Source organism: Hypomesus transpacificus, chromosome 3 (assembly GCF_021917145.1).
Source record: "Hypomesus transpacificus isolate Combined female chromosome 3, fHypTra1, whole genome shotgun sequence".
Classification (NCBI taxonomy): Eukaryota; Metazoa; Chordata; class Actinopteri; order Osmeriformes; family Osmeridae; genus Hypomesus; species Hypomesus transpacificus.
The window spans coordinates 1,288,967-1,305,048 of NC_061062.1; positions in this window are offsets into that span (position 1 = coordinate 1,288,967).

Genomic DNA, 16,082 nt, shown 5'->3' on the forward strand with positions numbered 1-16,082 from the left:
AAGCTCTATCAGTGAATAAGCGTTTAGCCTCAACATCTTCTTGGCAAAAGCACCAGTGTCTTACAGCACACATGCCGGCTCCATCGCTAAGACCTGAGATATGCATGACTCTTGGCAATGTCATAGTGAACCAAGAGCCAACTGTATCATGAGACCTAAGACTTCAAGTCAGGAGGAACAAAAGGATTCACCTCATTGCCATGGCTGTAGCTCAGGGGTAAAGCATTTGACGGCAGATCAAGAGGTTCAAATCCTTTCTCCTGTTTGTCGCTTTGGTTGAAAGTAAATAAAACAACACACATGTCGAGACAAACTTGATCGTTTCATGGGTTGCCGTTGTTTGTTAAACGTCTTCATGGTGGATGGTCCAGGACCCAGGCTGGTGGAGGTGGATCATTACGGTTTCAGTGTGGGCTTCCTGGCCAGAGCTGAGAGCGACCTGATCCTGGTGTTTGGGGTCACCCTGCAGGGGCTCAGGGGCTTCGTTTGTGTTTCTTCTCTCCGTGTAATAAACCCTGTCCATGGTGGACCGAGGCCCACCCTCTGAAGTCAGACACGGACACAGAGACACCCATGGAGCTGGGGCAGTCAGCCCCCTCCACCCTCCTGACAGGGGACTGACTGAACTCTGGAGCAGCCTGGGGAGAGAGAGAAGGAGAGAGAGAGAGAGAAGGAGAGAGAGAGAGAGAGAGAGAGAGAGAGAGAGAGAGAGAGAGAGAGAGAGAGAGAGAGAGAGAGAGAGAGAGAGAGAGAGAGAGAGAGAGAGAGAGAGAGAGAGAGAGAGAGAGAGAGAGAGAGAGAGAAAGAACGATAGATGTAGAGAGAGGGGGAGAGAGAAATAGAGGAGGACAGATGAATAGAGAGGTAGCGAGAGAGAGAGTCGTAGAGAGGAGAGGGAGAGAGACAGTGGTAGAGAGCGGAGAGAATGACAGACAGAGATACATGTTGCAATAGAGGGAGGGAGAGATGGAGAAATAGTGGGAGAGAGAGATGGAGATAGAGAGGGAGATAGGCAGAGAGAGACATCCTGAGGGCACCTGGCCTGTGGAGACAGGGCTATTCTGTGAGCAGGAATGTGGAGAACAGGAGGTAAACAAGGTCTCCCGCCGTCCCCCCCACCACTGCCCCCCGTCTCCCCTCAGCCCCCCCCCCCCAGCCCTGGCAGCGAAGCGCTCCCAGGGGACGTTTACCAACATAACGACCTCCTCCATTAGGAATGTGATCAGGGCAGCTGCCTCTCATTAGCATAAATCTCAATTATGAAGGTGCTTGAGATTTGATTGGTCTTCAGTGCCCTCCCCATTTTTCTCTTCTTGGTTCACTGGTTTGAGTAAAGTGTGTTTGGCCTGGGGGAGTGAGATCCGAGGTAAGCAGGTTTACAGCCTAGGACATACATCACCGTGAGGGAGAGGCCTTCTCATGGTTTTAGTGTAACTTGTGTCTGTAAGATGGATCACATCAGAGCTGTTTAGCGTGAGGTCGTCTCGCGAGCCAGTTTGGGTAAACATTTCCTGTGGAATCAGCCATAGCACCAGCTTTTAGCGTTTCTGAATGGACGTTCAAGTTACTATTTTAGTCATTCCTTTGCATGTGGCCGTGCAGCCGTCTGAAGACGTTTGATGTAGTAGGGTTTCTTTACCCACAATGCACTGCATGATGTCACGGCCCCACCATGATGAATACCACTGGACAGGATTCAAAAGGCGGATCGCGCCAGAGACCAATTAGGCCAAAAGAGATCCTGTCCATGACATTCCACCAAGTCTACTTATCCCACAACTGAGAGTGCTTCCATTCATTAGCCTGCGACGCTCAGATTCACGGTAAATCAGTCTGGGTGTAAATCAGCAAAGGAACAGCAGTAACCAGTGTACACGTGGAAGAGGGAACATATTATGACCAGTTACATGGTCCTTGGACAAGCCTGAATACTGTCGGCCAGTAGGGTCTTCACACCCTCCTCCTGTCCTCAGTCCAGCCTGTCCTCCTGTCTCCAGTCCTGCCTGTCCTCCTGTCCTCAGTCCTGCCTGTCCTCCTGTCCTCAGTCCTGCCTGTCCTCCTGTCCTCCTGTCTCCGGTCCTGCCTGTCCTCCTGTCCTCAGTCCTGCCTGTCCTCCTGTCCTCAGTCCTGCCTGTCCTCCTGTCCTCCTGCCCTGCCTGTCCTCCTGTCCTCAGTCCTGCCTGTCCTCCTGTCCTCAGTCCTGCCTGTCCTCCTGTCCTCCTGCCCTGCCTGTCCTCCTGTCCTCAGTCCTGCCTGTCCTCCTGTCCTCAGTCCTGCCTGTAATCCTGTCCTGCCTGTCCTCCTGTCCTCAGTCCTGCCTGTCCTCCTGTCTCCAGTCCTGCCTGTCCTCAGTCCTGCCTGTCCTCCTGTCCTCCTGTCCTCAGTCCTGCCTGTCCTCCTGTCCTCAGTCCTGCCTGTCCTCCTGTCCTCCTGTCCTCAGTCCTGCCTGTCCTCCTGTCCTCCTGTCCTCAGTCCTGCCTGTCCTCCTGTCTCCGGTCCTGCCTGTCCTGCCTGTCCTCAGTCCTGCTCGTCCTCCTGTCTCCTGCAGATGTCAGCTGGGGGGAGACGGCCGTCCTGCTCCTCGAAGCACTGGTCCTCAGCTTCTCCTCCAACCTAGCATGGAAAATCAGGGTCAAGCCTTTTCCACATTAGCAACTTTACTACCCAGGAGGATAGAAATGGATATCTGCCGCGTGTAACTATGCTGGTCAAGCGCTGAACACAACGCACACTTATCTCTCCCCGACAAGGCAGACACTGCTGATAGCGTTACTTAGCTTCCTAGCTGACGGAGCCGGCTGAGTGAGGCTCATCTGGGAGAGGCGGGAAGGTCAGAGAGACGTTTTGGTCTTCTTGACAACCGTCTGGCACATGTTTCAAAGGCTTTTTCTTTTTTTGACTCTCTTGGAATAATTGCTAAATGGGCAAACAATGAACGGGTGTTTTAAAAGACCAGAGGATTAGATGAGATGTCATTGTAACACAACTGCAGGCTCTTCAAATGTCCAGTGTGGTTGAGAGGATACTGAGGATACCAGGATCCTCTACATTTTCCCATTCATGAATGTCATAGAAACCATATAAAAGAGATTTTATATTTGAACCAGGACCAATAAATGGTCTTTACCGTACATGAGAGCAAAATAATAGCGTTCACTTAATTGCTTGATTATATCCAGAGGTTCCCTCAAATTTCTGCGCATTTCTCTGACTCAACAGCACATGACCTCTTCATGCTGACAGAGAGAATGTAGACATGTCAACCGCTGTAAACATGTCCCCTGAATCCTAGCACGCTCACAGCCCTGTTAACTCTAAATCACCACCTGTACAAGTATGGGACCCTGCAACTTATTCATACAGGCAACAAAAGTAACCTATTGGCCTTCCAGGAGAAAAAAAAAACATGCCTTTGTGGTAGCAATGCTTAAACACAAATTACAGTTTGCTCTTCCAACAGAGATCCAATGCTCCACTGACTGCGGTCCTGCACTGACAGTAACTGTGATCCACTATGGCTGAGAACATATTTTGTAATCAATCCAAGGCTGATGGATTCACGGTGCTTGTTGCACTCCCAAGCCCAACCCTCAACAGTTCCACGAGATGATAACCGGGCATGCGACAGGAGGAATGAAACTAAAGTTAGTTGTTGTGATTCTGATTCGCCTGTTGAGAAATACGCGTGAAAGATCTGTTTACTTTCACTGCTAGGAAGGAGATGACACACACCTCAAGTGGGTGACTCACTGATGACTGGTACTCTCTCACACGCTGTGTCACTGCATTAACTGGTCCTAAGTCAGCTAACTGGAAGTCTTTCTGGCATGTGCTGCTTCAAAGACAGACCCTGGCCTGACAGTTTGATAATTGGGTTGAATTACAGACGGGGGTTAACAGCAGTTTCCACGCCATGTATTCACTACTCCTGGGTAACTGTTGGTCTTACATGGTATCAGGGCTGATTATCTGCTAACCGGCTGTCATGTGATCTTTTCGCAGCCAAATTGCCACCCCCCCCCCCCCCCCACCTTGTGAATCCAATTTGGACTGAACAGGGTCCTATTAAGCATGATGCATGTATAACCATTAAAGCTTACTGAGGTAGTCTACTGAGAACCAGGCTGCAGCGCGTGTTGAGGCAAAACAGGACCACAATCAGTCTGGAAACCAGCTGTGAGAACGTGTGGAACGCTCCACCGGCAGAGGAGGCGTGGAGCTGTGTCGTCTCCAGGGGTCAGGGAGGTAACGTTTACAACACCAACTTCCTGGCAAAAAGAGACACTGTATTAGCATTCATGAGCATAAATCAATGAAACGGGGTTCTGGCCATGTGATTTTTGTTGAGTCCACAGACAGCAGATATCAGTGTGGCAGACAGACAGACAGACAGACAGACAGACAAAGATTGACAGACAGGCAGGCAGGAGTTCTTTTCGAAGCCTCAGACAGATGTTTGGAAAAATAGCTCCATTTATCAGGCCTTTTATGGCATGTCTTTGAACCTCCTATTTTGAGTCAACCTGTCTCAGACAGAATCTGCAGGCAGCTCAGTGCTGCCGGATATAAACTCTCTCTTTGCTGCTCTAGTTTGCTGAACCACAGCTCTTTCAGAGCACCGAACAATCATCAAACGTCTTCTGTTCTGAACGTCAAAATGAAAGTGTTCTTTTAAGGGGTGATTACAGCTCACAGCATTATCTACAGCTGACCCAATCTGGGACTTCCATGTCCCTTAACAAAGCATTAGAGAACTTCTTCCCTGGTGTGTCTCATTGCTGCCCTGGTTATACATCTCTAACCCTAACCCTGGTTATACATCTCTAACCCTAACCCTGGTTATACATCTCTAACCCTAACCCTAACCCTGGTTATACATCTCTAACCCTAACCCTGGTTATACATCTCTTTCCACAGTGAGAGGTGGGGCAGGGCCTGCTGTTGTGTAATGTCATCCACACACAGCAGATCCAGGCTGGCAGAATGCAGTGCACACACACATCTGTAGACACACACACACACACCACACAAACACCCTGGAAAGGGTTAGGTCATGGTACCACAAGCCCCACTGGGCCTCCCACAGTGTTACCTCACGGAGCAGTAGGCCACGGAAACATGACAAATAAAACTGTAAAACAATCACACTCAACAAACACAATTTCTTCAGGAATAGTAACAGGACCAATGCTGTAAATTGTGTTTTGTCTCTTATTTATTTAGATGCAGAATGCAATCAGATGCAGAATGCTAAATTCAAATTAAATTGCTTTGATCCAAAGCAATGCACAGGTCAAGGTGGATTTGAACCTGCTTCCTTTTGATCGGCAGTCAAATTGCTCTAACCACCGAGCCACCAACTCTCTGTAGAGCTGAGGGATTCCTCCCGAGGGGGGCTCAGAGGGGGCAGGAAGAGGGGCCTGTTGTGTCCAGACTCAGCCAGTCTGGACACCCAGCAGGCTCCTAGGGCGACCAGTCATCGAGGAGCCCTGTTTTAATGAGTCTGCAGCCAGGCATGCTGTTGCTCAGCCCCAGAACCAGGAGAGGTGAGGTCAGAACCATGTTTAAGTACATGCAGCCACACACTCAGTTGGCCCCCAGAACAGTGATATGGTGTCTAGCCTCCGCCCAGGCTCCGCCCGGCTACACCCGGCAGCCCCCGCCTCAGAGAGGGCACGTGTGTGGGGAGGGTTCATGAATGAATCGGTTGACATATTACACGGGTGAGCTGGCCTACTATGTCATGTCATGCTCTCCCTGATAGATGGTTCAGGGGCGTCTCTCCCCCTTAACCCCCCCCCCTCCCCCCTGCTTCTCTTACTCACACATTCACACCAGATGTGCTCCATAACCTTCACCCCTGCCTGAAGACTTTGAGCAACTCCCTGTACAGTGGATCCTCAGTGAAACACACACACACACGCACACACACACACAGTCAAGGTTCCGGGAGCAGACACAAACAACTGTGCTGTGTAGAAATGGGATCAGCTCTCGTGAGGATTGATTTACAGAGTGTGCGCTAACGTTGGCCGGTGTGTTCTCAGTTGGAAGAGGGCAGTCTCACATTCCATCATCTTGATCATAATCATAATTCCTCCTGTGTGTTGTTTCATGAAGGTGACCCTCTCAGGGGAAGCATGACAGCTGAGGAGAAAGGCACCTTGTAACGGACTCAACAAATATCAGAAGCTGTGAACAAACAAGATCGTGTTTCGAGACAGTTGTTTCCAACATGATGTGCTGAACCGGGCAGCTCATGGAATGTTGGCAGACAGCGGGCAAAGAGGAGAAGCCAGGAAAATCTACCAGTGTGGATACACACAGTCTCCTCTCACTTTATGCACACAAATCATCCAATAACATGTTATCTGGTCTGAAGGATAGGAAGTGTTGCTCTCGTTTTATATGTCAGTTAGAAGTTTCCATACAATCTGTTCACATCCATGTTTTCCTTGGATTAAGACGCTATAAAATCAAGAATCACATTATTCAGGGGATGAAACTCGTACAGGATTGCCAAACACGGTCCTGTGACACTGACCAATCTCCTTTCACCAGTCCGGAAGTTTCCAGTGTTCTTAGCCTCCATTAGAGAACAAACACAGACTGTGTGGTGTTTGGCAGCATGACGGCGCACATTCAGCAGGCAGGAAACTGGTTCGCAATACTGGCCAAGGCGGCCATGTTTGTGTTGGTACTCCCATTCTCCGCCCTGTTGTGTTGTGTCTCTCCTGTTGATAGTGTGTGATGAGAGGCAGGGTCGCTGTTGGCTGTGATCAGAAGCGGAGAAGGCCAAGCATCTGTCTGCCATCTTGGCTCAAGACCGGCTCGAACTTTGCTGCTCCGAGGTTCAGTTTCCAAGGTTCAGGTCTTTAATGATGACTTGACGCATCCCATATAGCCCTGCAGATATTTCACTTGGGAGAACTGATTAGAAATGTATTGATTTAAGGAAATGATCGTAATAGGATTGAGAAAGGCCGAACCACATCTGGAATCAACACGTGGACCACAGTTGGACCGCAGCAAAAGAGACAAGAGGACTTGGTGTTTTGGCAGCAAGTGAACGGCCAGTCTTTTAAACTGAGGAAAGAGTGTCTGACGATTACAGATAAAATGTGGTTAGAGAGATGTGTGAACAGAAGAGGATGAAAAGAGAGAGAGAGAAAGAGAGAGAGGAAAAGGAGAGCAAGAGAGAGAGAGCAGTGAGATGGAAAGAGAGAAGAGTGAGAGACCTTTTGGCAGACTGGATCCTCTCTACCTGGGTCCACATGAATCAAACAAACCAGGCAGCTCGTCAGCCTCCCCTCAGTGTATCAGTGCCTAATATATTTTCAGTTCATTACCTCATGCAGGCCACACTGGCATTCCAAGGTATCGTGTCTGTCTCTCCCAGACAGCCGTCATGATTGGCTAGCTGTGTTCTATTCACATCACTTTGATGCCTTCACTGGCAATCACCAAGCAGAAGATCCGTTTGTCGTTGGGTAAGTCATCTCCAGATGTGTTTTACGTGTTTGATGTTTGAGTCATGGACATTTGTTATATTTGGGAGCCTCTAATCAGTCTGGATGTCTGATGGGTGAGTTTCATTAGAACAATTCTTTATTTGCAACCTTCTTTCAACTAAAGATTGAACATTTCCTCTTTGGTAACTGAAACTCGGTCTATGAATAGCATCTCTACTTGTTCATGGAAAAGATTGTTAAAGTAGCCAAGTGGTCATCATAGCTCAACCATGAAGGTAGTTGTTAAAAAGACAGATCTGTTTACACATTTCTCTTCAACATCACTGGTCCAACAATGTGACGATCCTCCAAGGAAAAAGACTGCTCTTGCTTGTCGTCCAATCGCCATGAAGAAAAACATACAACTGGGTCCTAGCTCAGCTCCCACCCTGAACTGAGTCAACAGGCTCGGCCATGTCTGTGTCCAGCCTCGTGTCCACACATGGAGCTGCCCTTTAATGTCCTCCCCAGCGAGTCCTGCATGGTATCCTCATCATCCCTCTGGGTGGCTGACACTTTCCAACAGGAAGAGACTCCTGCACTGACCCGCAGCACTAACAGAGAAAGCAGAGAGGAGCGAGGATCGTGACGTCACATCCTGTTCTGGCAGAACTGGCATCTGGACTTGGGAAGCAACTCCATGACCGCAGGGAGGAGTGGTGTCACTGTGCTGAGAGACACAGGAAGCTATTGGGATCTGGTGGTTTTGGCTCTGATACTACAAAACTCCACTACCTCAGAGTGATGTGGGTTAGCTGGTTATGTCAAGTGCTCCAGTGTGGTGGAGGGTCATGTAGGCTGAGAGGCAGACGGATCTGTCTGGAGTTCCATCATCCTGAGCCCCAGAGCTCTGGCTCTTCCTCAGGAGAGTCCATCCTCATCTAGACCTGTGTTCTTCAGATGGGGTACGTTGGGGTACTACAGAGGGTATGCGAGAGAAAGTGGAATATTGAAAAACGTAAAACAAGAAAATATGGGTATTAACATGCATTTATCCTATATAAATACAGTTATTGGAGGTGCTTGGATTCAGAAATCAGGAAAGGAGGGTATTGAAGCTACAGTTTGAGAACCACTGAGCTTTATTGATGATAGGGCACGGCTTCGGCAGCAGCTAATAGGATGCAGTTAATCAAACGGTTAGTCTGAAGGGTGTGTGGCCCTCACCCAACTGTCACCAGGGTGGTCTCAGCCCACCCAGCCTGCCCAGCCCGCCCAGCCCCAGGCTGCAGCACAGGACCTGCAGCCCAGGACCTGCAGCCCAGGACCTGCAGCCCAGGACCTGCAGCCCAGGACCTGCAGCCCAGGACCTGCAGCCTGCTGAGGGCTTGGCAGGGGATGCCTCCCCTGGCCCCGACAGGAACACACTTCACTCACTCAGCAGTTTCCAGCAGGTGTTCTCCCCGCGGTCCCTCCACCCCTCCATCCTCTAGACAGACCTCTCTCTCTCTTCCTCTCTCTCCCTCCCTCCTAGCAGAGACCTACACATCCTGTGGTCTTCCTGGTGGAGGTCTGGGTACACAGTGTGGCACAGTGCCAGTTCAGCTCTCATTGCTGCCAGGCTAAACGCCAGGCAGGGCGCTTTTCTTATTGAGCTCATTCCTCTGTCCTTCCATCATCCAGCTGTGATGCTCCAATCCGTCTTCTTCTTTGTCCCATCATGCCCTCTCTATATCCACTGTGCAGTGGCAGGCCAAACTGGGTAGAGGCAGGGTGGGAGAGTAGAGGCAGTGAGGATAGGTAGAGGCAGGGTCGTTGAACACTGCTGTATAAACGTCAGGTCCTGTCACTGGAGGAACATGTAAACAACATGAGTGAGCGTCCCACTGACTGGATGATGACACGGCCTCCCAGACAGAGCGGGCGCTCACGCTCCGCGGCTCACGCTCCGCGGCTCACGCTCCGCGGCTCACGCTCCGCGGCTCACGCTCCGCGGCTCACGCTCCGCGGCTCACGCTCCGCGGCTCACGCTCCGCGGCTCACGCTCCGCTGCTCACGCTCACGCTCCGCTGCTCACGCTCCGCTGCTCACGCTCCGCTGCTCACGCTCCGCTGCTCACGCTCCGCTGCTCACGCTCCGCTGCTCACGCTCCGCTGCTCACGCTCCGCTGCTCACGCTCCGCTGCTCAGCACGCTCAGACAGCCAGCACAGCTGCCTCCACGCCACACACTGTGGTCCACCGCCATGGAGACCAGGCCCAACCACTTCACGGGACGGTTGAGGTCATTTAGACCAATCACGCCTGTTCCCAGAGACCAGGATTTACACCTCACTAATTTATGAGGCTAAATCTAAAACACAACCAGTGACACTCTGAATTTCCATAACATTTACTGTGGTCTGACGTTCCTGCAGAATCCCCTTTCCGAGGACTGAGCCCCGACAAAAAGGATGAATTGGGCAGTATGTCAGAGAGGGGAAAACACAGATAAAATAAAGAGAACAGCAACACAATAGAAGCTCAGTCTCTCCCTGCTGCAGTCTGACCGGATGCATCCACTCTGGACAGTGTTTGTCTTGAGGCTTAACCACACTGGGCTGATGAGTAGCAGTGCTCTCTGGCCAAGTGGCCTGCATCCCTCCGCACGTCTGCGACGCCTGCGGTAGGAAAGCAGGCCTGTGCCAGGCTGGTTCCTGTGCAGAGCCAGCCAGCTCCTCTGGGATGCGGACAGCATCCAGTCAGGCCTGGTTCTGCTTTCCATCGCTCTGAATGTCCCCTCAGGGTCGTAACTCCAGACAGAAAACCACCGTCGTTACTCAGAACCCACAACGCTGGCTCTGACTGGGGCCTTGTCCGTGACCCTTCCCCTCGCCCAGCCAAGCCCCCGGTTCAGCACACACGCCAGGAGAACACGCTTTAAACACGTCTCCCACCATGAGTCAGGCTCTATGTGAAGTGTTTTCACATGCGTTTGCGGTTAAAGGGACAGTTTGACATGGCGGTGTTTACGAGGGCAGGCAGAAACACTGCGCTGTTCTGCTTTGTTTGTTTTACACGGGTCCCGTTCCCCACGACCAGCGTGGACTTTTCTTTACAGCCCATTTCTCCCTGATACGGGAAAGACCATGTCGGACGAAGGGGGGAGGGGGTTGTTCATCACAATGGAAGGGTCTGCTTCAGAGACCGGGGTTATGCACAGGAAATATGAGGACTGTAAATGCTTCCCGACACATAGAACATAATACGGCTGTACATCCCAACAGGACAACTAACCCCATGAATCAAAGTGGCCGTCTCCAACACCATATATAACCCAGACAGGCCCAGACCGGGGACCACTTCATCTCCTCCAAACTGCTTCTCGAGGCTTCTTTCCGTCCCCCGTCCCCCCTCAGGTTTCGGATGAGGCAGGATGAAAAATTGTGAACATGTCTGACCTCACCATACACCAGGCAAGCCGTAAGGTTTATGTCATTTTGGAAAGAGGCGTAACATACGACATGTTGTGTTTTTGGAGGAGGGAGACAGATGTGTTGCCTCTTTCTCTGCGTTTGTCAAACGACCAGCGCCAACACATCTCTCATACCGATGAGAGAGCCAACACAGACATCTCTCTGTGTTGGTGTGTCTTGAGACATAACTATCCAGTCGGTGGGCAAGTCTTCATGAGAGAGGGTGTGTGAGGATGGCGGGTGGGTGAGGATAGAGGGTGGGGTTGTGAATGACGGCGAGGTAGGAGGAATGGGCTTCCCTCAGGCTGTAACGCTTCTGGCTGTCATGAGGTCAGCAGGCAGAACAGCAGCACAGCCTCCAGCTCCCAAGGCCTGGCTGGCCACTGCCCCAACGGCAATGATTGCTTCCAGGTCTCGCTGCCAACAAGACAGAGAGCTGAAATCGGAGTATAAATGACGGAGGTGAGGAAAGCGACAAAGGCAGGGTGAGAAAGAGAGAGCAAACATGGTCTTTAATCAGCAGCATCCCTTCACCGTGTCACATTCCTTCCTCCTGCTGATCGGCCAGAGATCCTTCATCGCCCCACTCCCTCAGCGGTGCTCTGGGTTCCCCACAACGTCATTCTCACAACCACAAAGTCACCATGTCGTAAAAGGACGCGACGAGGGCCCCGAGCCTGCCTCCAGGGGCCTGCGAGGGATGAACCAGCAGGAAATACACACTCAAAGCCGCTCACTCGATCCATCAACCTGTCAAAGCTCCGCGGGCTGGCAAGCCCTTCTGCGCCGAGGGAGCAGGATTCTGGTCTGTTTCTGGGGGCCGCGCTCCACGCTGCAGAGGTTTGCCAGCGGCTGGGGCCAGGCAGAGGGGGCCAGTCGCACGTAACATGAAGTCAGTTCATCTTGTGAGGAGGAGAGTTCCCGGGGAGAGGTCTGGTCCAGCCAGCTCCTGGACAGCACCCGTCCTGACAGTCAACACTGATTCAGACTGGCCCTTCAATTGGCCCAATCAGCTCTGATGATTCAGCTCAGCCAATCCAGTTGCCAGTTAATCAGCACCGTCCAATCAGGTAATGAGAAGCCCATGTTTGAATGAGAAGCAGAGGGCCCTGGGGGCGTCTAGCAGAACATCAGTCATGTTGTCTGAACGGTATGTTGTCCTGCCACACTTGTGTTCTCTCTCCTGTAAACGAGTCGTGTCTGCGGACAATTATCCTCCACAGGACCAGCAGCCAAACACACGGACAAGCCCTCCGAGGCAGAGCAGGGAACAAACTTTGGAGAGTAATTCTCGCATGCAGAAAAACCGTCCATTATATCTCGTCCCTCATGCTGGAGCAGGTCCAGATCTGAGTCTGTCCCAGAGGAGACACTTCACACTTGTTTTTGGAGAACTGGAAGAGACAGGAATCCCTGTCGTTCCAAATAACTCGACATATTTATGGAGTAGATGTGGTTGTTCCTCAAACACGTCATGTCCCAAAGGAAAGGAGCAACAACCCCATGCTTCCAGGGACATGACCGAAGACTTCCTGAACGATCGCAGGTCCTTCCTTATCTTAGCATTCCGTTTTGGAATCTGAGACAGTCCATTATGCTAATATTCTGCTGCATGCCAAGACTGAAATCACTGGACTCCTGTCTCCAAGTGCTTCAAGATGGCTTCCTTCCTGGTGCCAATGTGCCTCACAGAACTATGGGGGACAGGCTGCTTAGAGATGGGGTGTGGAGGGCCAGGGTTGGGGCTATCGGCTGGGGTTGGGGCTAGAGGTTGGGGCTAGGGTTGGGGCTAGGGGCCAGGGTTGGGGCTAGGGGCTGGGGTTGGGACTAGACGTTGGGGTTGGAGTTAAGGGCTGGGGGTCTAACTAACTATATGGGAACGAGTGGAGATGAGGCGCATTTGTTTTCAAACGTTAATGAGGTGTGTCCCGTAAAGTCACTGACACAAGTCAGTAGGTAAACACAATCTGTTAGTGTGTAATGATGATTTACTTTTATGCTTTTCTACATCTCCTAATTCTCTGGATAAGAAGAGGACATAGAAGGCAGTGTGGCTCAATTGAAGGAAATCCCCATAATCAAAGAAAAAAAGTAGACTACAGAAAAAAAGAAAGGACTCAGACTCACATCATTCTGTGTCAGAGCGCTCTCCCAACAACGCTGGGCTGTGATGAAGCCACACTGCCCTCTGGTGTCTACAGTGATATCACACCCAGGAACGATCATCTGATGTCGTCAGGACATGCAGCACATGCTGCTGCAATCCAGTCGTGATCAAGTTTACGTGGTAACTAAAGTTGATCTATGAGGATGACCTTTCTACTTCCCTGAGACGACCAGGCTGTCCCTGCAGCATATGGCACACAGAAACCTCACTCTCCACGGAACAATCCTGACATGCAAACTCTGAACGAGGCCTTCCCCTGTCAGCACCTGCCGGCTGGCCTGTCACCCCAGCGACGCAGACGGGATGTAATAATCGAGGCCAGGTTACCGACGTCCTGCTCCCTCTCTTTGATTAGGTCTGGGCGTGAGAGGGCTCTACGGCATGTCAGACAGCCCCAGTGGGCCCTCTGACAGAGTGAGAATGGGGGCTTCCTGTCAGGGGCCACGTCAGCTGGAGGAGAGGGATGAGGAGAGGGATGAGGGCCCCATGCAGTCACGTGCGTTCAGACAGGCCTCTGGGTTCCATCCCTGTCACGTTCAGCATACTGGATCCTGACTGAGCTGCTGCTGAGAGCAGGAGTCTCCTGCTGCCTCTGGCTATGCTGGGCATACTGACCATCCTTCTCCATCTGACATGAGGACAGGCACAGACAGGCTGGCAGACAGGCAGGCAGGCATACAGAGACAGACAGACAGGCAGGCCGGCAGAGAGACAGGCAGACAGGCATACAGAGACAGACAGACAGAGGCAGAGAGGCTGTCAGACAGGCTGTCAGACAGGCTGGGAGACAGGCTGACAGACAGGCAGACAGGGGTGAAGTCTGGAAGCAGTTGGACTGGTAAGCCCTGGATCTACACGTCCTGACAGAAATGATGTATCAACTCCTTTCTTTGATCATGGAGACACACTAGGAAATTGTTCAAATCTAATTTACTTTTTGATTGATTGTGTAGATCAGCCATTCCCGACCTTTTGTACTTTGCGGCCCACAACACATCCGTTCACTTAATTCACGCTTATCAAACATGTTTAACAGCACCACGGGAGACAAACAGTTCGCTTTCACGTCAAGTTATTTGATCGATCAAAGAAGACGAAGAGTCCATCTGCGCCACAGTAAGCACACATTGTCAAGACAGGTAACCTGCGGAACTACCACGGCCAGGCCTGGTCTAGAACTTGGGGACTTTTAATAACCAGAACATATTGTTCACCCTTACTTATTGCTCACTTATTGACCCTACACTCACATTGCACGGCTTCTCGCTTTTTTTCATCGACTGTTAACAGGTCGCTCTCACGGAGATCTCTCCCGTTTCCAGATTTTTGTTAGAAACTGAGAACGACATGTTACATTACATTATCCATAGGGAACAAATATGACATTTGTTGAATTATTTCTGTGAGTAATGACTAACAAGCAAGCTGACAAATAATTGAGTATATTATAATGTAGCAAAACAATTTTAGCTGGCTAACCTAGCTACTAACGTTTCTGCACAAATCCTAGATAGCTAGAGCTAGCCTAACTAGCTACTTTTACTGTGAGTTAGGTAAACCTTACCTTCGTAAATGTAGCTCGAAATGTACACTTTGAACCCCTGACCAATGAGTGACTGAAGCACGTTGATTGAGGAACTATCTTATCGAGCAGCAGGCCTTGTAAGTGAATTTCACACTGAAAAGACATAATATTTTCCATCACTTTATTTCCATAATCAACCAAGGATCTGCAGTGCAGAGAACCCAAACATTCAGAAGTGACGGCCAACAAGCTTTGCCTTTTTACAAATAAAAAAAACCCTCATCTCCAACTCATAGGCAACTATTTCACAATATTTACATGGATTAAAATCCCCAAATAAACCCCAACAATCACTTATACTTTCCAAGTATAAATCACTAAAAAGTGATAATTTACAACTCTGACTCCAATATTATCCAGAGTGAAATACTAAACACAAAATCCTTCAAACCGGTTCCTTTCATCCTTCACCTTACCAAACTGTCCTTTTCCTAATGCACATGGTTGAAATCAACATATTTCAGAGGCAAATAAGATGTGAAGAGCTTAACGTATCTCAAACGTAAAACGGTGTTAGCTCTGACTGGATAGCCAAAAGCAGGCCCCTCAACCAGGCACCTGTACCTGTTCGAATAACGAGTGGGAGGTTTCATGAGATCAATCTCTTATTGGCTGAAGTAGATTTAGCTGTCAAGCTGTGACAGTAGAGGAGTCAGGGTGGAGCTGTTAAGTGGACTTGCATGTGGATCTGTGGGGCTTCATGAGGAGAATCATCACGGTGAATGTTAACGTAGGGAAAGACGTTATTTGGACAACACCGCTTAGTGCCTCTTAATACTGTAGTGCTAAAATGGTTGCTTTCCACAGATGGTGTGACAGCTTCCAGCTAACATGATCGTGGTAACAGTGCAGGCTGCATCCAACAGGAACAGGATAACAGAACGTGGCATTCATTATTATTAAACCTATGTTATTTTGCATAAAGTAACTTATCTACTTTCCAGCTTTCTCAGGTCTATGTCGACAAACACAAACGTGGTCGTTGCAAATGCCTAAAATAAATACAGAAAAACATACATACAAACAAAACACTTTTTACACGCAGTCTCAAGTCTTATGAAGTTATAAGGAGGCTTACGACAGGAGCCATGGAAACAACTGGGCTATCACACGACGCAGCTCGCTGGCGTGCTCCTGGGCACACAGGCGAACGTCTCCCTGTGTGGTGGAGGTGATGGGGAGGTGTGGTGGAGGTGAGGTGGAGATGTGGTGGAGGTGATGGGGAGGTGTGGTGGAGGTGAGGTGGAGATGTGGTGGAGGTGATGGGGAGATGTGGTGGAGGTGAGGTGGAGATGTGGTGGAGGTGTGGTGGAGGTGAGGGGGAGATGTGGTGGAGATGTGGTGGAGGTGAGGGGGAGGTGTGGTGGAGATGTGGTGGAGGTGTGGTGGAGGTGATGGGGAGGTGTGGTGGAGGTGAGGGGGAGAT